Source organism: Henckelia pumila, chromosome 3, assembly GCF_033568475.1.
Source record: "Henckelia pumila isolate YLH828 chromosome 3, ASM3356847v2, whole genome shotgun sequence".
Taxonomy (NCBI): domain Eukaryota; kingdom Viridiplantae; phylum Streptophyta; class Magnoliopsida; order Lamiales; family Gesneriaceae; genus Henckelia; species Henckelia pumila.
Genome location: NC_133122.1, coordinates 137,013,498 through 137,024,960, shown reverse-complemented (window position 1 = coordinate 137,024,960; position 11,463 = coordinate 137,013,498).

Genomic DNA, 11,463 nt, shown 5'->3' with positions numbered 1-11,463 from the left:
TAAAAGAATTTTTGTGTTGGTGAATCAATTCGATGAATGAATTCATATATATTTGTGATGTGTGCTTAAGTTTGAGTTAAAACATACAAACATAGAAATGAATGAGGCATTTTTGGATCATTGGGCCTAATTTTCGTTGGAACTTATTATTAGTTGCCCTTTGAGCTTTCACGAGATATATGAGTACTTTAGGTACATGTTCTGAATTTTGTTGAATATCATCGTTTACTGCTGATTATTGATTTTTTTCTGCACTGGTGAAAATTTATGTGATTTACTTGTGAATTGAGATTGTCTAGAACTAGTTCGGACATCCTTTGAGGCGCAATACGGGCATAACTGTGATTAGGGATGATTTAGGAAATTTTTCTTAAAATGTTTGTGACTTTCAAGCTACCTACTGATTCAATTATCCCTAGTACCTTGTTTGAGCTTAATTGAAAAACGAATGACATGCGTGCAAACGTGTGAAAAAATCCCCATTCGGCATCTTTTCAAGGTTTTACATTTACTACCTGATAAATAGCTTATACACTAATTCCTACTTCGAGAGAGTAAGTAATGCATGAAAGTTTTGTATGATCCTAATTTTAGTTTGAATGACGGAATGGTGTAGTGGAAAAAAATTGCAAAAGATGAAGGTAGTAATGAAAAAAAACAAAGAAAAAAAAGAAGAAAATAAGTGATGAAAAAGGGATTGACAAGTTGAGAAAAAAGGAATGAATGAAAAATTAATGGGAGTGTGAAATGTGAATGAAAATGAGTGGAAATTAGAGATTGAACATCACTTACTCTCTCTTTTGAATTCTTAATTCTTCGTTTGTAGCCATGAGCCAGACCTTACGTTACAAGCGAATTAATTCCTATTGACCGAGTCACAATTAATTACTAGTGGAGAAGGGTTGCGAGAATCTAGCCTATGGATGATTGATTGACACTTTTAATGAATATGAATTTTTGGCCGAAACACGCACATACTTTTCTTTTGTTAAAAAACTTGATTGTGAGTGTTTGCAATTGAAGTTTATCCTATTAATTGATCATTTATACCCTATAAAGTCCTCATCATCTATGAATGTTTGAATTGACTTGGATAAGAGTATTTTGAACATGAGTATTTGTAAGTCTTTGAGGTTCACTAGCATTTGTTTGTTTGAAGATAAAGATCGATAGTTTCGATATGATTGGATGAAAAATATTTTTCTGAATGTATTGCTGAGGCCATTGATTCAAATTATTTCTTGGTTGGTCTTGATTTATTTGAGTGAGTAGTCTGTGTTTTGATTTTGATTCTTGTTTGGTTTTTTCTCGGGACTAGCAAACATTTAAGTTTGGAGGAATTTGATAAGTGCATTTTGTGCACTTAATTTGTATTGATATTATTGGATAATTGTTTGGTTTCAAGCGGAATTACGTGAAATTTGTTTTTGTTTGTGTTGGATGTAGGAAATAAAAAAAATATTGAATTTATGATAGGTGGAGTCAAGATAGAGGTAAAATGAGCAACGACGGTCCAAGATTTTGAAAGAAAAATGAAGAAGGACTCGAGAACTACGCACGCCCGCGCTTCCTGAAGTGTTTTTAGAGTGTTGAAACAGAAATTTATGCGCGCCCGCGCGTGTTCGAGATTTTTGGAGTTGTGGAACAGAGTGTTATGCACAGCCACGTGACTTATGAGGAGCGCCTGCGCGTCGCGAGATTTCTGCCGAAGTGTTTTTAATTATGGAAACTTTGGGATATCTTTGAGCTTATTTTGGACGATTCTTAGGGAGTATAAAAGGGAGTTTTTCAGACCTAATAGAGATCATCTAGCCGCCATACACACAACACTTTTGAGAGTATTATTGGGTGAGATTTTGGATCGTGATTTGAAGAATACTTGGAACAAAGATGGAGCGTTTCAACTGGACACGGAAGAAAGACGACGGCTTTGTTATTTCTTCTTTATTTATTTCTTTTGATTGTGGAATTATGTTTGAATTATTAATCATGATTTGGGTTGCTTTGAATTTTGTTATGAACTAAACTTTTTATGTCTAGAGGTTGATGTAGCCTGGTCAAGACATGTTTATGAATTTTTGATCTTATTGAATTAAGTTCTTCGAAATTAATTGTGATTCTAGTTTTGAAATTCTTTTCAATTTACTAGACAAAAATTGATTTGTCATATTTATTTAGAATCCGGCACTCGGGAGAGGGTATTTAGAATAGGATTGATAGAACTCACACTATTAATTGTTTATATGACTTAAGAGAGATTATAACTTTAATAGAGCCAAGAAAGAACATTGTTTTACACCTATCATTACAACTAGATTCTTAATAGGGATATTAGAATTGATCTGTACTTGATACATTCTATTTGATACTCGGGAGAGAAAAATAGTATAATTTATGTGTTTGCGGTATTGTGGAGGATGTTTTAGTGAAAGTTGACAAGTTAATATTTCCAGCAGACTTCGTGATTTTAGACATGGATGAGGATGAAGAAACTCCCTTGATTTTTGGGAGACCTTTTTTAGCCACTGCACGCGCGCTAATCGACGTCCATAAAGGAGAGCTCACACTTCGAGTTGGTGGTGAAGCTGTGATTTTTAATATTTATCACACCATGAGGGGACCAAACGAGGTAAGTACCTGTAAGAGTATTGAAGTTATTGATTCTAAAAATTCTTTTTCATGTGCGGGAATTACTGACCCACTAGAACGATGTCTGGTGGTGGAAGAGGCATTTGATAAGGAAGAAGATTGGCAGCGCCATGAATAAAAAGCATTCCTTGAGGGAACTCCAAAAGAAAAAGTGGTGAGTACTAAGGAATCTAAAGCATTGAAACATAGTGCACCAGAGGTATCTGCTAAAACCCATGATCTTAAAGAATTACCTGCACATCTATGTTATGCATTCCTTGGTGAGAATTCTACTTGTCCTATTATTATTTCTGCTCATCTGTCTGTGGTCGAAAAGGATAAGTTGTTGAGAGTCTTGAGAAATTTTAAAACTGCCTTAGGATGGTCAATTTATGATATTAAGGGTATTAGTCCAACAATCTACATGCATAAAATTTTGATGGAAGAGTCTTATACTCCTTATGTTGATCATCAGAGGCGGTTGAATCCCGCCATGAAAGAGGTAGTTAAGAAAGAAGTTTTAAAGTTGTTGAATACGGGTGTGATTTATGCTATTTCTGATAGTAGTTGGGTATCTCCTGTTCAAATGGTGCCTAAGAAAGGTGGGATTACTGTGGTTAAAAATGAAAATAATGAGTTAATCTCCACGCGCACAGTAACTGGCTAGCGAGTCTGTATAGATTATAGGAAGTTGAACAAAGCTACTCGTAAGGATCATTTTCCACTTCCTTTCATTGATCAAATGCTTGATAGACTTGCTGGTTATTGTTATTACTGTTTCTTAGATGGTTATTCAGGGTATAATCAAATTGCTATTGCACCGAAGGATCAGGAAAAAACTACTTTTACATATCCCTATGACACGTTTGCTTTCAGGAGAATGCCTTTTGGCCTGTGTAATGCACCGGCAACTTTTCAGCGGAGTATGATGGAGATTTTTGCAGATATGGTGGAGGACGTGATGGAAGTTTTTATGGATGATTTTTCAGTATTTGGTTCTTCTTTTGATCATTGCTTGCATAATCTGTCTCTTGTTTTGCAGAGGTGCCAAGAAAAGAATTTAGTTCTTAATTGGGAGAAATGTCACTTTATGGTCCAAGACGGCATTGTACTTGGACATAAAGTGTCATCAAATGGGTTATAGGTGGATCGAGCCAAAGTGGTTTCCATTGAGAAGCTTCCACCTCCGAAAAATATCAAGGGCATTAGAAGCTTCTTAGGCCATGCGGGGTTCTATAGGCGATTCATCAAGGATTTTTCTAAAATTACTAAACCCCTTTGTAATTTGCTTGAAAAAGATTTTACAGTCATATTTGATGATGATTGTTTGCAGGCCTTTGAGAAGATCAAGACGGCATTAATCACAGCTCCCATCATGATTGTACCGGATTGAAAGGAGCCCTTTGAGCTGATGTGCGATGCTAGTGACTATGCAGTGGGGGCTGTATTAGGCCAGATGAGAGATAAAATGTTTCGAGTCATCTATTATGCGAGTCGCACCATGGATGCCGCACAGCAAAACTACACTACTACAAAAAAGGAGATGCTTGCAGTAGTTTTTGCTTTTGATAAGTTTCGTCCCTATTTAATTGGCACTAAAGTAGTTGTTTACACTGGCCATGCAACAATTAGATACTTATTTGCCAAGAAGGATGCTAAGCCACGCTTGATAAGGTGGATTCTACTTTTACAAGAGTTTGATTTTGACATCAAGGATAATAAGGGTAGTGAAAATCAAGTTGCTGACCACTTGTCGAGATTGGAGTTAGAAGATGTTGAGGAGGACGAGAGCATAAAAGAGTTGTTTTCGGATGAAAAAATCTTGCAAGTCAGTTCACATCTACCATGGTTTGCGGATATTGCTAATTTTTTTTCGTGTGCTACTATGCCTCCAGATTTGAACAGACATCAGAAAAAGAAATTTTTCCATGACGTTAAGTTCTACTTGTGGGATGATCCCTATGTCTTCAAGCGTTGTGACGATCAAGTAATTAGGCGATGTGTGGCGGGCCAAGAAGAACAAGAAATCCTAGAGCAATGTCATTCCTCACCCTATGGAGGTCACTTTGGAGAAACAAGAACTGTGGCTAAGGTACTAAAATTGAAAGAGTGGGTGCCCAGTGAGCCAACTTGTGGCTAAGGGCTTTGATGACTCTTTGTATAAACAATCTTTTGTTTAATATTATTTACACTTTTATTTATGGCAATGACTTTATCTTTCTTCATATTGTTATATTGTGATATACTATTGTTGTTTTGATAAAGACCTTGAATATACTATAGTGTATGTAAGATGTGGTAGAACATGGGGATGTCTATCATGAAACACATCTTATGGTCACTGTATATTCTAAACTGTTCCTAGTCGATTGAGCCGTCCGATAATAAGGATAAGGATCGCTCGAGTGTGAAACTAGCATTTGCGATGCAGAGTACCACGTTTCATTGGTAAGGAACATAGAGATGTTCAAAGCATGCAAATGGATATTCATATGATGAATGATCGAACTACCCTATCCGGACTTTCCAAGTGGTTATCATTTATCGAGTGGATATAGTCCGCGGTTTTGGTTGTACACCATTAGTCCTTACTACTTGAAACATCATTGAGACTCTATATGCTAGTACTGTGCTTTGACTCGTTTACCGACTCTATTGGGGTCATCAGGTGTCGGGATTGGGTACAGTTACAACACATATAGGAGTCGATGCTTTGTTGTCAAGGATTCACCACATACTTGCGAGTGTGGATATCCTATGCGATCTGAGGAGATATTAGTGTGACGAATATCTGGCCAGAGTACATGATGTGATTTAAGAAATGGTTTCTTAGTAGCACATGCGATGTCACTATTTGATCTTCAAGATGCATTGCATAGTTATCAAATCTCGAGCGACTCTCGATATACCAATGGTTGTTGATTCGATCGGGATATATGGATGAAGGGACCGTACTGTACGCTAACCAAAATCTATATGGTTCTTGCAGGCACTATCAGTGATACCTAGGGAATCATGGGGCGATGTTGCTAGGCGCTCTACCATGATTCGATGGGTAAGTCGGAAATTGTTGTTCCGAGTCACAAGGAGTTGTGAGCCCACGGCTAGCTGTATCCCTGAACCATTGAGGGTCACACAGTGTAATGGATTTTTAATCCCCGTTGAGATAGTTAAATTTAAAGAGTTAAATTTAATGAACAAAGAAGTTGGACTTCTTATTTAAGAGTAGAGGAGTAGGATTTCCTAAAATGACATAGTGATGGGCATTTTTGGAAACCACTGAATTCGGATTCAGAAAAATTTATCTTGACTTTAAAATGTGCAGAAATGGTTTCTGTGCACATTGGTGAAATCGGTTTATCAATCGGAGTCACGATGAATTTTATATTAATTTCTGAACATGCGGGCTTTGCTTGTCGGGCCTGAACTTATGACTAATGGGCCCTAAGCTGTTAGTGGCCTACATTATAAATAAGTTATTGCAGTACAGAAATTACACATAACAAGGCACAAAATTTTCGAAAACCCTAAGCTATTTTCTTAAAAGTGGCCGCCCCCTCTCCCTCTCTCTACTCGAGAAAATTCCAGCCTGTGATTTTGAATTACAGTCTGGTTTAACGGATCAAATTCGTTAACTCTCTTCGTAGAAAAACTTCTGATAGATTTTCTAGTGCAATCTATCAGAGGGATTAAATCTCTATTCGTGGACCTGATTGAAGAACTGTTCGTCCATCGGTTCCAGGGAGATACAACAAGAGCAGAGAAATCTGTTGGTGTCCAGAATCTCGATTCGAGATTAAAGGTAAAAATTTTATAATCGTTATTTAAATTTTTACACACACAATTTAATCGTAAAGAATTGATACCCAATATGGAATCGTTCCATATAATAAAAATTTTAAACTTCCGCTGCACCGGGTATCAATCTTATTTGATCTGAACGCCGCGTTCTCCAACAGTGGTATCAGAGCCAGGTTGCTCAGGTCAAGCGATTAAATTAATCGATTGTACAAAAAATTTTTAAGCCTCGGTTTTTGAAACAAAAATAAATATTTAAAAATAAAAATATTTTTTTCGGGAAAAAACCCGGGCAGCGATTGGATCGCTGCCCGGGGCAAGGGGCAGCGATCGGCGCTGCCCTGTGCGGCGCCGGGCGCTGCACAGGGCGGCGCACGGCGCTGCCCAGGGCAGCGATCGCCGCTGCCCTAGGGGCAGCCGGGCTGCCCGGCCCGGGAACCTCCCGGGCGGCCCGCGGGAAAAATTATTTTAATTTTTTAAATTAAATTTTAATATGTTAAAATTCTATTTTTGGTCCGATCGAAAATGTTTTGATTGGTCCACGAGGCATCGGATCGAATTGTTCGAGTCCAAAAATTTTAAAATTGATTTTTGGATAAAATTGAATTTTTTGAAAATTTAAATATTTTATCCGTTAAATTGAATTTTGAAATTAATTATTTTTGGTACAATTGATGATAAGATATGATCTTATGGATATATTAAGTAAAATATGATTTTATGTATAAAATTGGATTTTATAGATAAAATATGATTTTATTTGATAAAAAGATAAAATATGATTTTGTATGTAAAATAAGATTTTATGTATGAAATATGATTTTATCCTTTTAAATTTAAATTGCCATTGCATGTTATCCAATAAATTAATTTTGAATTAAATGTTATTGGATAAGGATGATCGATTGCCATGACCAATTTTGTAGGTGTATGTTAGGAATTTACATTTGTTTTTATTGTTGTTGGTTTTTTTAATGGCCTGGTTTATGGCCCAATATGAATGTCATATGTAATAAAAGTGGGCTTGGTTTATGGCCCGTTCCCACCCCTTAAAATGTATCCCCTACTTGTCATTGTTATTTATTGTAAATACATTAGATTTAGTGGGAGATCAAGATTTGAAGATGGAGGTGGGCCCAGCAGACAATAAAGACAGAAGAAATGTAAATTGGAAGCAAATGTAATAGGATTGCATTGCATACTGCATATTACCTAGGATTGGACTAAGACTCGTGATTGGCAACCACGGGTCGATTAGAAATGGAATCGATCATCCTATATAATATGTGATATTATAGTTGTATGCATGTTTTATACTAAATTGTGTGAATCCGACAAGCATACAAAATTTGAAAAATGATGAGACAAATTTTTATATAATTAAAAATCCCTCATTTTAAATATGATTTAAAATTGATATCAAGATAAATAAAGGAAATTTAAATTTGTTTAAATGTTCCTACCTTCCATCAACGATCAATGTATGAGATGCTACCCGCGGATACGGTCCGGCTCATATTATTGGGGGGGCCCGTTCGTCGGAAAGCTGTACATTGGATCGACACATGTTGTAAGTTGGGTGGAACTCCCATGGGATCGGCTCATATTATTGGGGGATCCACATGGTGACCGTCCATCACAACTTAATATTGATGGGTCATCTTGACATGTCACAATAAACGGCGTCATATTATTGGGCCCTTATTGGACATGAGGTAAATACATGGAGGTTGCTTTGGAAGCAATTGGGCTCTACCTTTTGAAAATTATGGTTGGCTGATATTATTCGGGACCATAAGTTTGTCAATTGGACTCCATGTTCTCACTAAGGAAAACAGTTTCCCGTTTTCACTAGAGGGTAGTGAAATCGTTAAAATAGTGGGAGTGAGATTCATAAAATAAATATCGCCTATTTTATGTCTTAGTAAATTTCTTAAACAATCACTGATATTTGTCTGTTTCTTTTTAGTATTTCATACAATGAATTCGCGTAATCCACTTTTCTCGATCCTCGAACAAAATAAGTTGACTGGCGCCAACTATACGGAATGGTTCCGCAAGTTGAAGATTGTCTTGACTTCGGAGAAGATGCTCTACGTGTTAGAAAAATCTCCTCCGAAGGAAGCACCAGCTGACGTAAGTCCGGAGGAGTTAGCCAAGCTTGATACATGGTGGGACCATGATATCAAGACCAAATGCTATATGCAAGCCTCGATGTCTGATGAACTCCAGAGGCGATTTGAGGACACCATGAATGCTGCTGACATTCACGTTCAACTCAAGGAACTTTTTGGGGCTCAATCGAGGGCTGAAAGGTTCGCTACTGTAAAGGAGCTAATGACGTGTCGCATGCGTGAAGGGACTTCGGTCCGTGATCATGGGGTACGAGTGATTTGGCTCATACAGAAGTTGGTAACCCTAGATTTGGTGTTGGAGCATGAACTCAACGTGGACTTACTACTTCTGTCTCTTCCTTCTTCGTTTGACGGATTTGTGGTAAATTTCAATATGAACAAGATAGAGGCCTCCCTTGAAGAGATGGTCAATATGCTTGTGACATATGAATCCACATTAAAGAAGGATAAACCGGCTTTCTTGGTGGGCTCCTCTTCTTCTGCTAGGAAGGGGCCAAGTACAAAGGGCAAGAAACGTTCTGCCCCACCCAAGAAAGTCGAACCCGAGAAGAAGTACAAGACAAAGGCTTCAAACAATGAAAAATCCAAGGATGTTTGTCATTACTGCAAGAAGCCCGGTCATTGGAAGCGTAACTGCAAGGAATATCTAGAGCAGTTGCGAACTGCGAAGGGTATGTTCTATATTGAAATAAATGTTTCACTTAATACTACTTCTTGGGTATTGGATACCGGATGTGGATCTCACATTTGCAATGATTTGCAGGTGATGACAAGAAGTCGCAGGCTTAGGATGGGTGAGACCCAGCTGAGGCTCGGAAATGGTTCCAGAGTTGAAGCAAAAGCCGTGGGAGATGTTTATTTAATTTTGCAGAATGGTTTTAAGTTACTTTTAAGAGATGTTTTATTTGTTCCGGATTTGATTAAAAACATTATTTCTGTTTCTATGCTTGATAGAGATGGTTATTCTTGCAATTTTGTGAATGAGATTTGCAATATTTACAAGAATGAATGTTTAATTGGAAATGGACAACTTGAAAACGATCTATACAACTTAAAACTAAAAGACGTTCCAATAAATTATGTTGATAAACCGGCAACAACAAACAAAAGGAAAATCGATAGCCAAAACCCGGCAAACCTTTGGCACGCTAGGCTAGGTCATATTTCCTCAAGGAGGATGAACAAGCTAGTGGGAGAGGGCATGTTTGATATGTCTGATATTAACTCTCTACCTACTTATTAATCCTGCCTAAAAGGAAAAATGACTAAATCTCCTTTTAAGGGGAAACCTGAACGTAGTCAAAATCTGTTGGATTTGATCCATACAGATGTTTGTGGTCCATTTAGAGTTGGGACTCAATATGGCCACACCTACTTCATTACCTTTACTGATGATTATTCTAGGTATGGGTATTTATATTTAATGAAATATAAGTCTGAAGCATTTGAAAAGTTCAAAGAATTCAAGGCTGAAGTAGAAAACAAGCTAGGTAAAAGTATTAAAGCACTTCGATCGGATCGAGGTGGAGAATACTTAAGTACCGAGTTTTTGGACTATCTAAAAGAGAATGGGATTCTCTCTCAGTGGACTCCTCCTATGACACCACAGCTTAATGGTGTATCGGAGCGTCGTAATCGAACTTTGTTGGACATGGTTCGATCCATGATGAGCTTCACTGAGCTTCCACCTTCGTTTTGGGGCTATGCGCTTGAAACGGCGGTATTGTTGTTGAACAACGTCCACACTAAAGCAGTGGACAAAACACCATACAAGTTATGGAATGGCAAAGCTCCTAAGTATTCGTATTTGAGGATTTGGGGATGTCCAGCTTACGTGAAGCGGACAGTGGGAGATAAGTTGGATAGTCGATCCAGCTTATGTTATTTTGTAGGGTATCCGAAGAATTCAATCGGATATTATTTCTATTATCCTGCTGAAACAAAGGTGTTTGTTTCAAGGAATGCCACCTTCTTGGAGAAGGAGTTCTTATTGGATAAGAAAGGCGAGATGATGGAACTCGAAGAAATTCGAGAAGAACCCGAAATACAAAATAACGATCCTACACCTCAGGAACCATTGCTATACACGCCTGTACCTAGGAGATCCGAGAGGACTTCTAGACCTCCTATTCGATATGGTCTTCTTCTTGAAGGGGATCAAGATGAACCCGATATTGGATGTGATCCAAGAAACTTCAAGGAAGCAATTTCTGATGCGGATTCAAATTTATGGCTTGAAGCTATGCAATCGGAAATAGATTCGATGCATACAAACCAAGTTTGGTCTTTAGTAGATCCTCCCGATGGAATTGTTCCAATAGGGTGTAAATGGATCTACAAGAGAAAGCTTGGGCCTGATGGTAAGGTATTGACCTACAAGGCGCGATTGGTGGCAAAAGGTTATACTCAAAGACAAGGAGTTGACTATGATGAAACCTTTTCACCAGTTACAATGTTCAAGTCCATAAGAATCCTTATTGCCATAGCTGCATGGTATGACTATGAGATATGGCAAATGGATGTGAAGACTGCTTTTCTTAATGGAGACATTAAAGAAGAAATCTATATGAAGCAGCCTGAGGGGTTCACATCCATGGGAAGCGAGCATAAGGTATGCAAGCTTCAGAGATCAATTTATGGTCTAAAACAAGCATCAAGAAGTTGGAACCAGAAATTTGATGAAACAATAAAGGATTTTGGTTTCATCAAGAACCCGGAGGAACCATGCGTGTACAAGAAAGTAGTTAAGGATGCTGTGACATTCTTAGTACTTTATGTTGATGACATCCTACTCATTGGGAATGATGTAGGGATGTTGCAGTCAACAAAGATATGGTTATCAGGTAGATTCTCGATGAAGGATTTGGGTGAGGCATCCTATATTCTAGGGATACAGATCTAT